The sequence below is a fragment of the Capra hircus genome, chromosome 14 (genome assembly GCF_001704415.2).
Source record: "Capra hircus breed San Clemente chromosome 14, ASM170441v1, whole genome shotgun sequence".
NCBI lineage: Eukaryota > Metazoa > Chordata > Mammalia > Artiodactyla > Bovidae > Capra > Capra hircus.
The window spans coordinates 65,402,015-65,413,686 of record NC_030821.1 but is presented as its reverse complement, the minus strand read 5'-3'; the positions used below and the strand labels follow the sequence as shown (position 1 = coordinate 65,413,686).

General features: G+C 49.6%; 1 non-coding gene across 1 annotated transcript; it reads left to right on the top strand.

Moving 5' to 3' along the window:
* TRNAM-CAU lies at positions 11,051-11,123 on the top strand. Its single transcript has one exon. It is a non-coding gene; the product is annotated as a tRNA-Met (tRNA).

Genomic DNA, 11,672 nt, shown 5'->3' with positions numbered 1-11,672 from the left:
CAAAACCTAGAGTCCTGGTGTTACCAAATCAGGTCTCGCTGATCGACCCTCAAAAATCAGTACTCCAGATAGAGACAAATGTTGGTAAAAAGGAAAATTTGCCTTTAATCAGAATTCTGGCAATTTGGGGAGATGGTGGATGCAGTATCCTCCTAAAACCACCTCTTGAGATTCTGCTCAGCCATGAGATTTTTAAAGAGAAAAAGGGAAGTAGCCTTAGTTACTCTTTGAGGTAACGACTCAGGGTCATCACTGTCCCCCACTGCATGCAGGCTTGTTGACCTCTTGTGATCTTAAGATACAATCTTGTTCACAGAGCTTGTTCATGAGATGACTGAAGGGGAAGTTAGGGAAGAAATTTGATTATCTGTTAATTAGTTATTCTTATTTAATTTCTACTTCTTTGATCTATGGAAAGAACCAACAGATTAGCAAGGTATTCTGTGATCAAAAGGTCTGAAAGGTGCGCTAGGGCCAGGAGATGAATAGAGCATGGAGGTGCCTCTTTAAGATTAGTGGCAAGACAAAGGGGCACCTCCTGCAGAGAGCTCTTTCCTGCCAAAAGCTGTTTACATGACTGTCTTTGAATGGGTTCTTTCAGAAACAGGCTCTGAGGCTAGGATTCCAGTACAAGTGATCCCAAGAGGCACTGATGGGGGGCAGAGGAGTGAGACAGCAAGGGGAGGGGAGCTGCTGCAGGTGTGTTAAGGAGCAGGTCACCTTCATGGCCATCTGGGGTTTATGAACATCTGTGGGAACAACTGGGCTTCCCAGGTGGCGCTAGTGACAAAGAACCCACCTGTCAGTGCTAGGATCGTGGGAGATGTGGTTTGATCCCCAGGTTGGGGAGATCCCCTGGAGGAGGGCATGGAAACACGCTGCAGTATTCTTGCCTGGAGAATCCTCATGGACAAAGGAGCCTGGAGGGCTACAGTCCATGGGGTCACAAAGAGTCGGACACGACTGAATTGATTTAGCACACACGTGGGAACACCTGGACTCCACACTCTCGCCCTTCCTCCAGATCCTGCTCGTGCAAGTGGACTTCACCTCTTGCTCGTATTCTCCTCGAACCTCCCCTCCTCCCCATCTCCTCTGCGTCCTCAACCTGTTCTCCAGTCTGTGTCACCGAGTCCAGTCCCCAGTCCGGTGAGGGGATGATAATCCACGGGATTTGAGCTGATTCACTGTGAGGCGCAGAAGCTCTTAATTACCGAGCACCAAGTACTGAGTCCTGAGCCTGGTGTTGGAGACCCTGCATGTCTGTGATGGGTGTGGACATCCTTCACTTGGCTGTCGTCGAGTCCTCCCTGCACACTGGCTGTCTGTGCTAAGGGACACTCAGAGGATCAGGCCTCACTTCACAGACGTGAAAGGCAAGGTTCAGAGAAGCAGAGTGACTTCCCCAGCTAGTGAGTCCCTGGCACGGTCCCTCCGAAGTCCGTGTGCTTTCTGCCAAGCTTCACCCTCCCTCCCCTTCCCCTGCCCTTTTCCACTCAGAACAATCCAAATCTTCTTTTCAGTTCCAGAAAGTGTATAACGGAGAAGGCCAGGGACTTCCCTGCCAGTCCAGTGATTAAGACTTCGCCTTCAAATGCAGGGGCCATGGGTTCAATCCCTGGTCTGGGCGCTAAGATCCCACCTGCCTCATGGCCAAAAAAACAAAACATAAAACCAAAGCATGGCCAATAAAACAAAACATAAAAGCAATATTGTGACAAATTCAATAAAGACTTTAAAAATGATCCACCTGAAAGAAGTCTTAAAAAAAAAAAATACTGCTAAGGCTGAGGAACCCTGGTCTAGAGCCCTCACCCATGTGGGAGATCCATCCCCTGCTTCCACCATCATGGTTGATTCAAATCCTTCTCAGCGTTCAAGGTCTTCCTAAGTCCCATCCATGGGAGGGAGCCTTTGCTGACAGTTCTTAACTGCTTCTCCTCTGAGCCAGCAGGGTGCTTCCAGAACTTGCCTCTTGTACTAATGATAGGTACACTGCTTCATCTTCCCATGACGCTTAATTCCTTGAGTGGTGCAAAGGCAAAAAGCTTCTGTGCCTTTGGAATCAGGCCCAGCTGGGTTCAGACTATGCCTGTGACCATATGTGACCCTGGGGAGGTAACTTAGAGGGCGCCCTGGACTTGACTTTTCTGTCTGTGTAATCACAGAACACTCAGGGAACATGTCCTAAGTACTAGGTGCTATTCTACATGCTTTGTGTGTGTTAACTCATTCGGTCGTCACAGCAGCCCTGTAAGTGCTGTGACCATTTCTGTTTCATGGATGAAGGAAACTGAAGCACAGAAGTTACCTGACTAACAAGGTCATCTGACTGGAAGGCGGCAGTGCCAGGAGCCACAGGTGGGTGGTCTGGTCCCCGTGGCAACCACAGCACCCTCTGCCTTTTTCAAGGGATGAACCTCAAAAGGTGTGAGATCTAAGAGAGAAGACATGTGTGATATGAGTGGTCCAGCCTTGCCCAGTTTCTGCTCCATTCTTCAGCCTAAGATAGCGCCAGTCTATTCTCTAGGATATGGTTGATATTGTATGACATACTGCATCCTGCCGCAGTCCTGCAATGTGTTTGTAAAACTGAGGCATTGGGTGGTTGTTAGTCATTCAGTAGTGTCCAACTCTTCGCAACCCCGTGGACAGTAGCCCGCCAGGTTCCTCTGTCCATGGTATTCTCCAGGCAAGGATATCAGAGTGGGTTGCTATTTCCTCTTAGGAAGGTTAAGGAAATTCCTCAAGGGCCCAGCGGCAAAACCTGGATTGGGTTTGTCTCTGAAAACCTTACTTTTATCGGCACCCAAATTCTGGTAACTGTGGGTGTAAACGAAAATCTCCTCCTTCCTACTGTGAGCAATTTGAGGAGGGGGATGGGGGACCAGCAAGACATGACTTAGCTTCCTGGCACCCCAGCACCTCTCCCACTTTGGGGCTGGCACGGAGTAGGCATTTGATCAATGCTTGTTGGGTGAATAAATGGCTCAGGGCTCCCAGGGCAGAGGCCAGCTTATACAGGCCGAAGCTACTCAAGCAGGAATCCAGAGCTTTCTGTGGGGTGGCTCAGGGGCTGAGGGCCTGGGCTCTGGGCCCAGGAACCTGGAGGGACAGGGTGTCTGTTTGACTCGAGGGGCAGCCGCCACCCTCCCCCTGCCACCTCCCCATCAAGGCCTGCATCAGCATGAAATTTGTACAGTCTCATTACCCAGTGACCCAAGAAGTGCAATTAAGTTGAAAATTAGTTGGCATAATTAATTAGACGGGTAAATAGCTCCCTGTCAACACCAATCAGTCCATGCTGCATATCATCAGCTCAGCCCAGGCAGGCAAGGAGCTCGAGCAGCTGCTGCTTCTGTGGCAGGCCAGGGCCTAGGGTGGGAGCGGAAATGGGACAGGGGGTCCAGACAGTTCCCGTAAACCCCACCCTTCTCCAGGTCCTTCCACCACTGACTTTCACGGGATCAGCCTCCCGTCAGTCTCCCATCCTTGGTGCCCAGCAAAGCCACAACTTAATTCCCAGAGGCCCACAGTTCATGGGGTCACAAAGAGTTGGACAGGAGTTATAGATTGAACAGCAGCAACATGGCAGCAAAGCCCTTTGTTCCCTTACATCTCCTACTTTTGAGTTCCCGAACCCTTGCCCAAAAATTCAGACATGCATAAGAACCACAAGAGTGCCCATTGTTTTTTGGCTAATAAATTTGCAGAAGCTTTTTAAAAAATTAGGTATACCTTAGATGCAATAAAATGTACCCTTGTTACTACACTGCTCTATGAGTTTTGAGGAATGTGTCCAGTGTTTTGGACTTCCCTGGTGGCTCAGTGGTAAAGAATCTGCCTGCCAATGCAGGAGACCTGGGTTCGATCCCTGGTCAAAGGAAATGGTCGAGAAAATCCCCTGCAGAAGAAAATGGCAACCTTCTCCAGTATTCTTGCTGAGAGAATCTCATGGACAGAGAAGCCTGGTGGACCACAGTCCTTGGAGTTGCAGAGGAATGAGACACAACTTGGCGACTAAACAACAACATATAGTTGTGCAACTGTAGCCAAGCAGGACCCTGTGTGGCCTTCCTGAGACAGACCTCCCCATGTCCTCCACCTGCCTCTTGTTTACAGAAAATCTGCAGCTTCCTAGGCCTTCCTCAAGTTCCAAAGAATAAATTTAACCTGAAAAGTGATAAAAGGCAAAGCAAAGGAAAACAGTGACACAGGACAAAAATCATAGTTTAGCCATTGAACAAAGTCAAGGACATCTAACGCCTCCTCAAGGGCTATAGATAATATTATGCGCCATGTCCTTGGAGCCCTTTAGCAGATACTGAAACCCCCATCAGGTAGAAGAGTTAACTGTATGATGCCCACACGCACGTAGACCCCAGACCAGCTGGAAACAGAAAGTTGATGATGTTGACTCCAGATTACCTCACCACCAACCAATCAGAAAAATGTCCACAAGCTGATCACACACCCCACAACCCCTCTCCCCTATTCTGTTTTTTAAAACCTTTTCCTGAAAGTCACTGCGGAGTTTGGGTCTTACAACCACTAGCTGTCTGGGCTCCTTGCTTGGGGCCTTGCAATAAAAGCTGCACTCTCAGAAAATGCCCCCTTGTAATCAGACTTTCACCCTTTGGCCATCAGATTGTCACCTAAATTAGTCGAAGTCTCTAAGCTTTAAATTATGAGCCAAATACCATAATTTTGCCACAATGTGGTTGTGCAATTTCAGGCACAAATACTATGTTTGAAACACAGGTGCAGGAAGAAATGTTAGAGATATGATTTGAAAGGATTAAAGTGTAAGAAGCCTAGGCCCTGGATGCCTGACTACTTTGGGTCAGACTCGTGACACCCATTAGCACAGTGATGAAGGTGGCCCCATGGCTCTGCACCCTGACATAACTGGGGGTGCCAAGACACACACCATGACCTCTGCCATTGCCATCACACCTGTTGGGACTGTGGGCAAAACCACTGCCCTGTTCCAGGGCTGAACCTGGAAGCGGTAGGCTTAGCTCCTTGTGGCCCCAGGGCTGCTGGGACCACACCTAGCACCACACCTCACCTGTCAGAATGCGGAGTGGAGGGCCCTGAGAGGTGAATGCTGTAACCCTCTCCTGTCCTCTGGCTAGGGGACCTTGCTGTCCTCCCCACCCTGGATGTGCGGCGTGGGAGATGGCTCTGAATGTGTTTCCAGCCAGGTCATGGAAAGGCCTGCTCAGTTACTGAAATCAGAACCTGCACACCTTTGGAACTAGGAACTAGGTCTTTGGTCGGACTAAAATTTGGAGATCTAGAAACGAATCCCCGGAGGCGTCTGCCCTCAAGGAGAGAGAAGCCAGTACAGTAGAATGTGAGAAGCCTTTTAAGTTGTCATCAAATGCTCAGGGGCCCATTCTGGGCTCAGCACAGCTTAGAGCATGACCTCTGCTATGGCCTTGCCTACAGTCCAGAGGGAAGGATAGCAAAGGAGAGTCATGACATTGAATTGGGATGAATGTTAAGGTCACAGGAGCTAGCGAATACAGAGCAGGGAGGCTGACCTAGCCTGGGGTCAGGAAGCCTTTCTGAGGTCACCACAGGTTGGTAGAATTAGCTGGGGGAGGTGGGAGAGAATGGGTGCCCTGGGGGTACAGACACTGAGTGTGTGCTGGGGGTTGAGGGAGGCGGGGTGGTGGGGGGGCAGGGGGGTGGTTAAGACTTGAGCTCCAGAGGTCAGACCTGCGAGGGATGGGGAAGAAGGGATGGGGGAAGGGACAAGAGGACCTCCTCCTTTATCTCTTGGACAGTGGGATCCATAGAAGCTGTTAAGCAGGACACAGAGAAAACTGCTGCCACTGGCCTCAGTGTGGAGAGAACAGAGGCCCTCGGGGAACACCCAGCTTTCAGGGGCGAGGCCTTCCTCCTCCTGGCTGCTGTGTCAGCATGGCTCAGAGCAATGACTCTCAGATGCTTCCAGCAACAGGCTGACTCACACAGCGCTGTCCACTCGTCCAGTCAAAGCTGGAGCTGGAAGGGCCATGGCCCTGTGCTGCCCGGACCAGACGACAGAGACAAGCTGGCTGCTCCCTGCAGGGCGTGTCTGAGGAAAACTTCCTCCTCCCGCCCTGCACTCAGCCTCTCTCAGCCTCCCTGCCCTTGCCCAGCTAGCTGCACCCTGGCTTCTGGCTTATCAGAGCCGGAATAACCAGATGAGACCTGTGGGCCTGCAGCCAAGTCCTGCCACGTCATGGAGCCCTGGCTGGGAAGGGGCCAGGCCTGGGAAACCTCTGCCTCCTCCCAGAGAACCTCCACCCCAAACCGGTCCCTTCTCTCCGGCCTCCTTCCTTCCCCAGTAATCCTTCTCCTCACCCAGCCTCTTGTCGTGCAGTCATTCGGTCGAGTCTGACTCTTTGCCACCCTTTGGACTGTAACCCACCAGGCTCCTCTGTCCATGTAATTCTCCAGGCAATACTGGAGTGGGCTGCCTTTTCCTCCTCCAGGGGATTTTCCTGACCTAGGGATCAATCCCAGGTCTCTTATCCCCCCTCCCACACTGGCAGGGGGGTTCTTTACAACTAGCTCCATGTGGGAAGTCCCAAATTGTATGGTAGATGAATTATATTTCATTAAAGCTATTTAAAAAGAAAACCACATTGTTTAAGTCATTAAGTTTTGGATAGTTTGTTAAGCAGCACTAGCGCAGCAATAGCTGACTGATACATTATGTGTGAGTGTGATTTATAATGAGCATGGGGTATTTATGTAATGAAAATTATGCAAAATCAGAATTTATTTGGTTCCCCACAAACAGGCCCATCTTTCCTGTTTTCCTGCCCAGTGGTGGCACCAGGATATTTCTGGGCATGGCTTCTCTGAATCTGGAGTGACATTTAGCTTCTCTATTCTTGGCAGTAAACCAGAGACAAGTCCTGGAAGATCCTGTGGGCTGTGTCTCCACTCGGCTCCCTCCCTGAGGTCTCTGCAGCCGTTTCCTGGATGTGTTTTTATTTCCCCAGGCCTGGATTGTCTCCTGGCTTTCCAGGTGGTTGCCCTGCCCGGATCTATCCAGGTCATAGGGAAAGAATAATTTGCAACATGTTTCCAGTCAGTTATTCTGCTTAGCCAGCCCTGAGCTTGCCTCTCAGCACACACACACACACATACCTGTAAAATAGGTTTAAACAGCCTCTGCTGCCTGTCAGATCAAATCTAAGCCTCATCAAATGCCTGGACAAGTACCCGAGGAGTACGATGTGATGATGTTCAAAAACTGATCAGCTGGGTAAAGAGCTGCTGTCAGTGGTCAGGCTAAGGCTTCCTTCCTGTCTCTCCTCCACATCTGGTCTTCCTCCACCTTCAGGATTTTATTGGAGGTGAGAAAACTCCAGGGCTGCAAATAAAGGGAATGTTCAATTCAAAACATAGGTTTAGAAGTGGAATACGTGGACTCTAATGACTGACCACTTCAGCTTCTACATCAAAACTTGAGAGGACATACATAACCAAGACGATAGATTCAGGAGAGGTGATTGTTCAGAATATAACTTGAAACTGTTTAAGGAATTGAATTTTAGTGTCAACGCAAAAGTCTTCCCATCGTTTTTCATGTCTTCATGTTAACAGTGTCTCAACATTTATACCTGTAAATATAAAAAATAGGAAAAGAATTAATGCTCATTTTCTCACTCTAGAAAAAGGAAATGGCCATCCACACAGACATGAATTAAATGAGATTAAAAAGCTGCATCCATCTCACGGATATTTGTTTCAGATTTTCCATTTAATACTTATTTTTCAAATCCATAAACATTTATGATTTTTGATTGTGTAGTAATAATAATGATGCCAATTAAGAAAAAATATGACACAGAGACTTAGAGCCACAAAGGAAACAAAATTTTCAATGTATGTACCTATTTTTGTTGTTAAGAGGCATGTTAGTATTCTCAGTAACAGACGTTCTAACATAAACTATGTATTATATGAAAATACCATTCTAGGGGTAGGAGTAGAATGGAAATATGAGTTCTGGGGTGAAAATAAATGTAAGTTCAGTTCAGTCCTGTCTGACTCTTTGCGACCCCATGGACTGCAGCATGCCAGGCTTCCCTGTCTGTCATCAACTCCCAGAGCTTGCTCAAACTCATGTCCATCAGGTTGGAGATGCCATTCAACTGTCTCATCCTGTGTCATCCCGCTCTCCTGCCTTCAATCTTTCCCAGCATCAGGGGCTTTTCCAGTGAATCAGTTCTTTGCATAGGTGGCCAAAGTATTGGAGCTTTAGCTTCAGCATCAGTCCCTCCAATGAATATTCAGGATTATTTCCTTTAGGATTGACTGGTTTGATCTTGAAGCCCAAGGGACTCTTAAGAATCTTCTCCAACACCACAGTTCCAAAGCATCAATTCTTTGGTGCTCAGCTTTCTTTATAGTCCAACTCTCACATCCATAAAAGACTACTGGAAAAACCACAGTTTTGACTACTGGAATAAATGTAAACAACAAATATTAAAGAAGAGCTTATTCACGTGTATTTAAAATAGATTATGGTTTGTATGGGCTCCCTAAGGTATTTCAATTTCATTGGACGCCTGTTTAAAAACAAAAAATCTGACACGCAGTTACATTTTTAGAAAATCGGCATATACCATTTAATGGAAGTTACATCCTTTGAAACTGAATTTACAACAACAACGTTTAGATATCAATTTAGCATTAATCGAGGAAGTATGTAGATGCTTTTCAAGATTATTTTAGAAGGTGCACGCGAGGAAACACTTCTGAAAACTGCTGCTATGGGCGGGGGAAGCGCTGGTGAGCTGTGAGGTGAAATTCTGCCTCCCTTAGCTACAAGCGGCAGGTCCGAGTTGACCTGTTTGTGAGTTTGCGCATCAGTACGCGTAGGGCAACTACGATCCTGACCCCTCCAGGTTGTTCCCAGAGTTAAAGAGCCGCCCCCGGGAAAGCTTCTAGCAGAGAGGAGGGAACCTCGACTCCGACGAGTTTAGTGGGGGGAGGTAGGGGAAAAAGAAGCGATCCTGGGAGGAAAATGGGGATCAGGTTGCTCAGAGTAGGTGATCATTGACCTGGCTGAAGAAGGGAGAGGAGATGTCCGCACAGAAAAAGGGCCTGGTGAGGGGAAAGCCGTGTCAGGCGGAGGGAGAAGTCCTAGTAAAGGCCTCGAGGTGGGAAGAGCTCGCTCCGAGAGCCCCGGACCCCACCCCCGGGTTCATGCCTCCCCTCTTTCTCAACCCACCCCCCATCCTCCCCCAGGGTCACTAGGCAAGTGTGTGTGTGTGTTGGGGGGCGGGGTGTCCCTTTTGTGGAGTTCTCGGGAGGTCCCTGGATTCCTAGGGGTGTGTGTGTGTGTGTGTGTGTGTGTGTGTGTGTGTGTGTGTGTGTGTGTGTGTGTGTGTGTGTGTGTGTGTGTGTTGGGGGCGGGGTCTCTCGTTTGGCCTTCTGCCTGGTCCTCTGTTCTCCAAACTCAGGGCGAGCACCCTCCGCTCTGTCGGGTTCTCGCGGGGGGTGGGGGGCAGGATTGGGAGATTGTGAGTTTCCCAACGGGGACCGTGATGTGGGGAAAGTATCCCCAGGACTGGGTATCCAAGTTACAAGTTATCCAAGGTACATCCAGCCCACGAGTTCTGGGATCCAGACAACCTACACCATGCGCAACTCCCCCTGTGGAGACAAGATAAGGCTCTAAGAAGCCCACCCTTCGTGGCGCTGACCATACTCCCAGGGGTCGCTTCTTCAAACGTAGCGAGATCCATCCCCCGCCGCACCCTCCTCCCCCCGCCGCAGCCCTCCGCCCTCAGTGTCCTCTTCCCCAGCTCCCGGGAATTCGGATGCCTACTCTTAATATTATTTTTTGCCACCTCCTTACACTCATATTACCAGTTTTCCCCTTAACATTCCCCAGTTCTGGGGGATTTAAAACTTCTTCTCCAACACTTCATAATGAAAAAATTTCAGATAAACAGAAACATTGAAAGAATTATCCAGTGAATATTGATATACCCATCACCCAGATCTACGTTAACAGCTTACGACTTGCAGCCTTTCGCTTTCTCCACCTCTGTCCTTAGGCTTGTCGGTCCATCAAATGGTCTTATCTTTTGAAACACTTCAAACTTGGAATCTTCAGTAATCACTCCTGCAAAGCCCTTCTGTTAGCCTGTCGTTGGCTGCAGTTCAGTCTTAGAATACATTTTTAAAGGTAAACTTTACACACAGGGAAATAAATCTGAAGTGTGCTTCCCTCTAGATGGTTTTGGACACTACATGGAAGAGTTTTTTATTTTAATATTTATTTTATTGTGTATTAGGAGAAAAATAAGCCCCCGTTTTCCATTTATAACAGTGACAGAAAGCGGCCTTTAACAATGAATGTATTTAAATAAGCTGATAATTAACATAAAGGGCTTGGGGTAAAGGAGAGGAGAGGGCTTCCAAGACGCCGAGGCTGCGGCTCGAGGTGTCGTTTCCAGTGCTGTGGGCGCTTCTAAGAAGGGTGGTTTCAGCCGCCGAGCTCCGAGCAGCGGTGGAAACTTGGGGCGTCAAAAGGGACTGGGCACCAGGCTAGATCGGGGGTTTGTGGTGAGGCCGGAATAGTGTACGTGTGTTGTGTCTTCAAATCATTATGCTTGTGGGCCCCCACTCCAACTGATTGAGGCTGGGGATATCTCTGTGATCACAGCACGCAGCACCGGGCCAGGAACACCAAGAAGTGTTTCACGAGATCACGACTGTGCAAACGCTTTGTAAGCACGCTACAAAAAGAAGAGTTTACAAGAGTAGGAAGAATCTCGCGGCCCAGGGTCTCCCCTACTCAGCGCCGGAGGTCCAATAAGCCGCAGTGTTTGTTGATTGATAACCAGACCACCAGTGGAAGTAGACCAGAGAGGCGTGGGTGGCTCAAGTAAGGCAGACTCCCGGGCAGGAACTTCGGTGTCCTGGGTCAGAAACTCTGCGGAGAAAAATGAAGCTCTGATTTTCTGAGCATGCGCACTGGGCCGCCGCAACAGCCTCATTATCCTACTCCCGGAAGCTGTTCTTAGGTGCCTCGTTAGCGCAGTAGGTAGCGCGTCAGTCTCATAATCTGAAGGTCGTGAGTTCGATCCTCACACGGGGCACAATACTTTTGCTCGCTCCGGTTTTTTTCACTCCTGCTAGAAAGATGGGTCTTGCTTGAGTAGACCCGCAAGCCCCGGACGTCCGTGCCACCGGCGTGCTGGCCTAGCCTCCCCGAAGTACCGAGTGCTGCCCTGCGGGCTCCAGCGTACTGGGCCCGGGTGGAGGACTGAAAGGGAGGCCAGGGCATGAAGATAAACGGTTGGGGGGCGGGTATCCACGTGAGGCAGACTAGCACGCCGTGGGCTGGGTACCGAATGAGCCCCTCGGGAAGATAACCACTCTCACCTCTAGCGCTACGAGTCCGGGTACCCAGGAGGTGCACTCACCCCGCCCCCCCGCCCTGCACCAGGGATCCTGCCCTGGCTTTGAGCCCTATTGGTGGCGGGGATGTGTACAGCCCAGGGTGAGGGAGCCCTGGGATGCTCTGGGGGAGTAGCTGGAACCCAGGGTTTCCCGGCGAGGGTCCTGGTTATTGACACTTGGCCGCGAGCAAGGGTGGGTCTAGGAGACTGTGGGGAAGTGGGTGGCACCGTGTTGAGAGGCTAGAC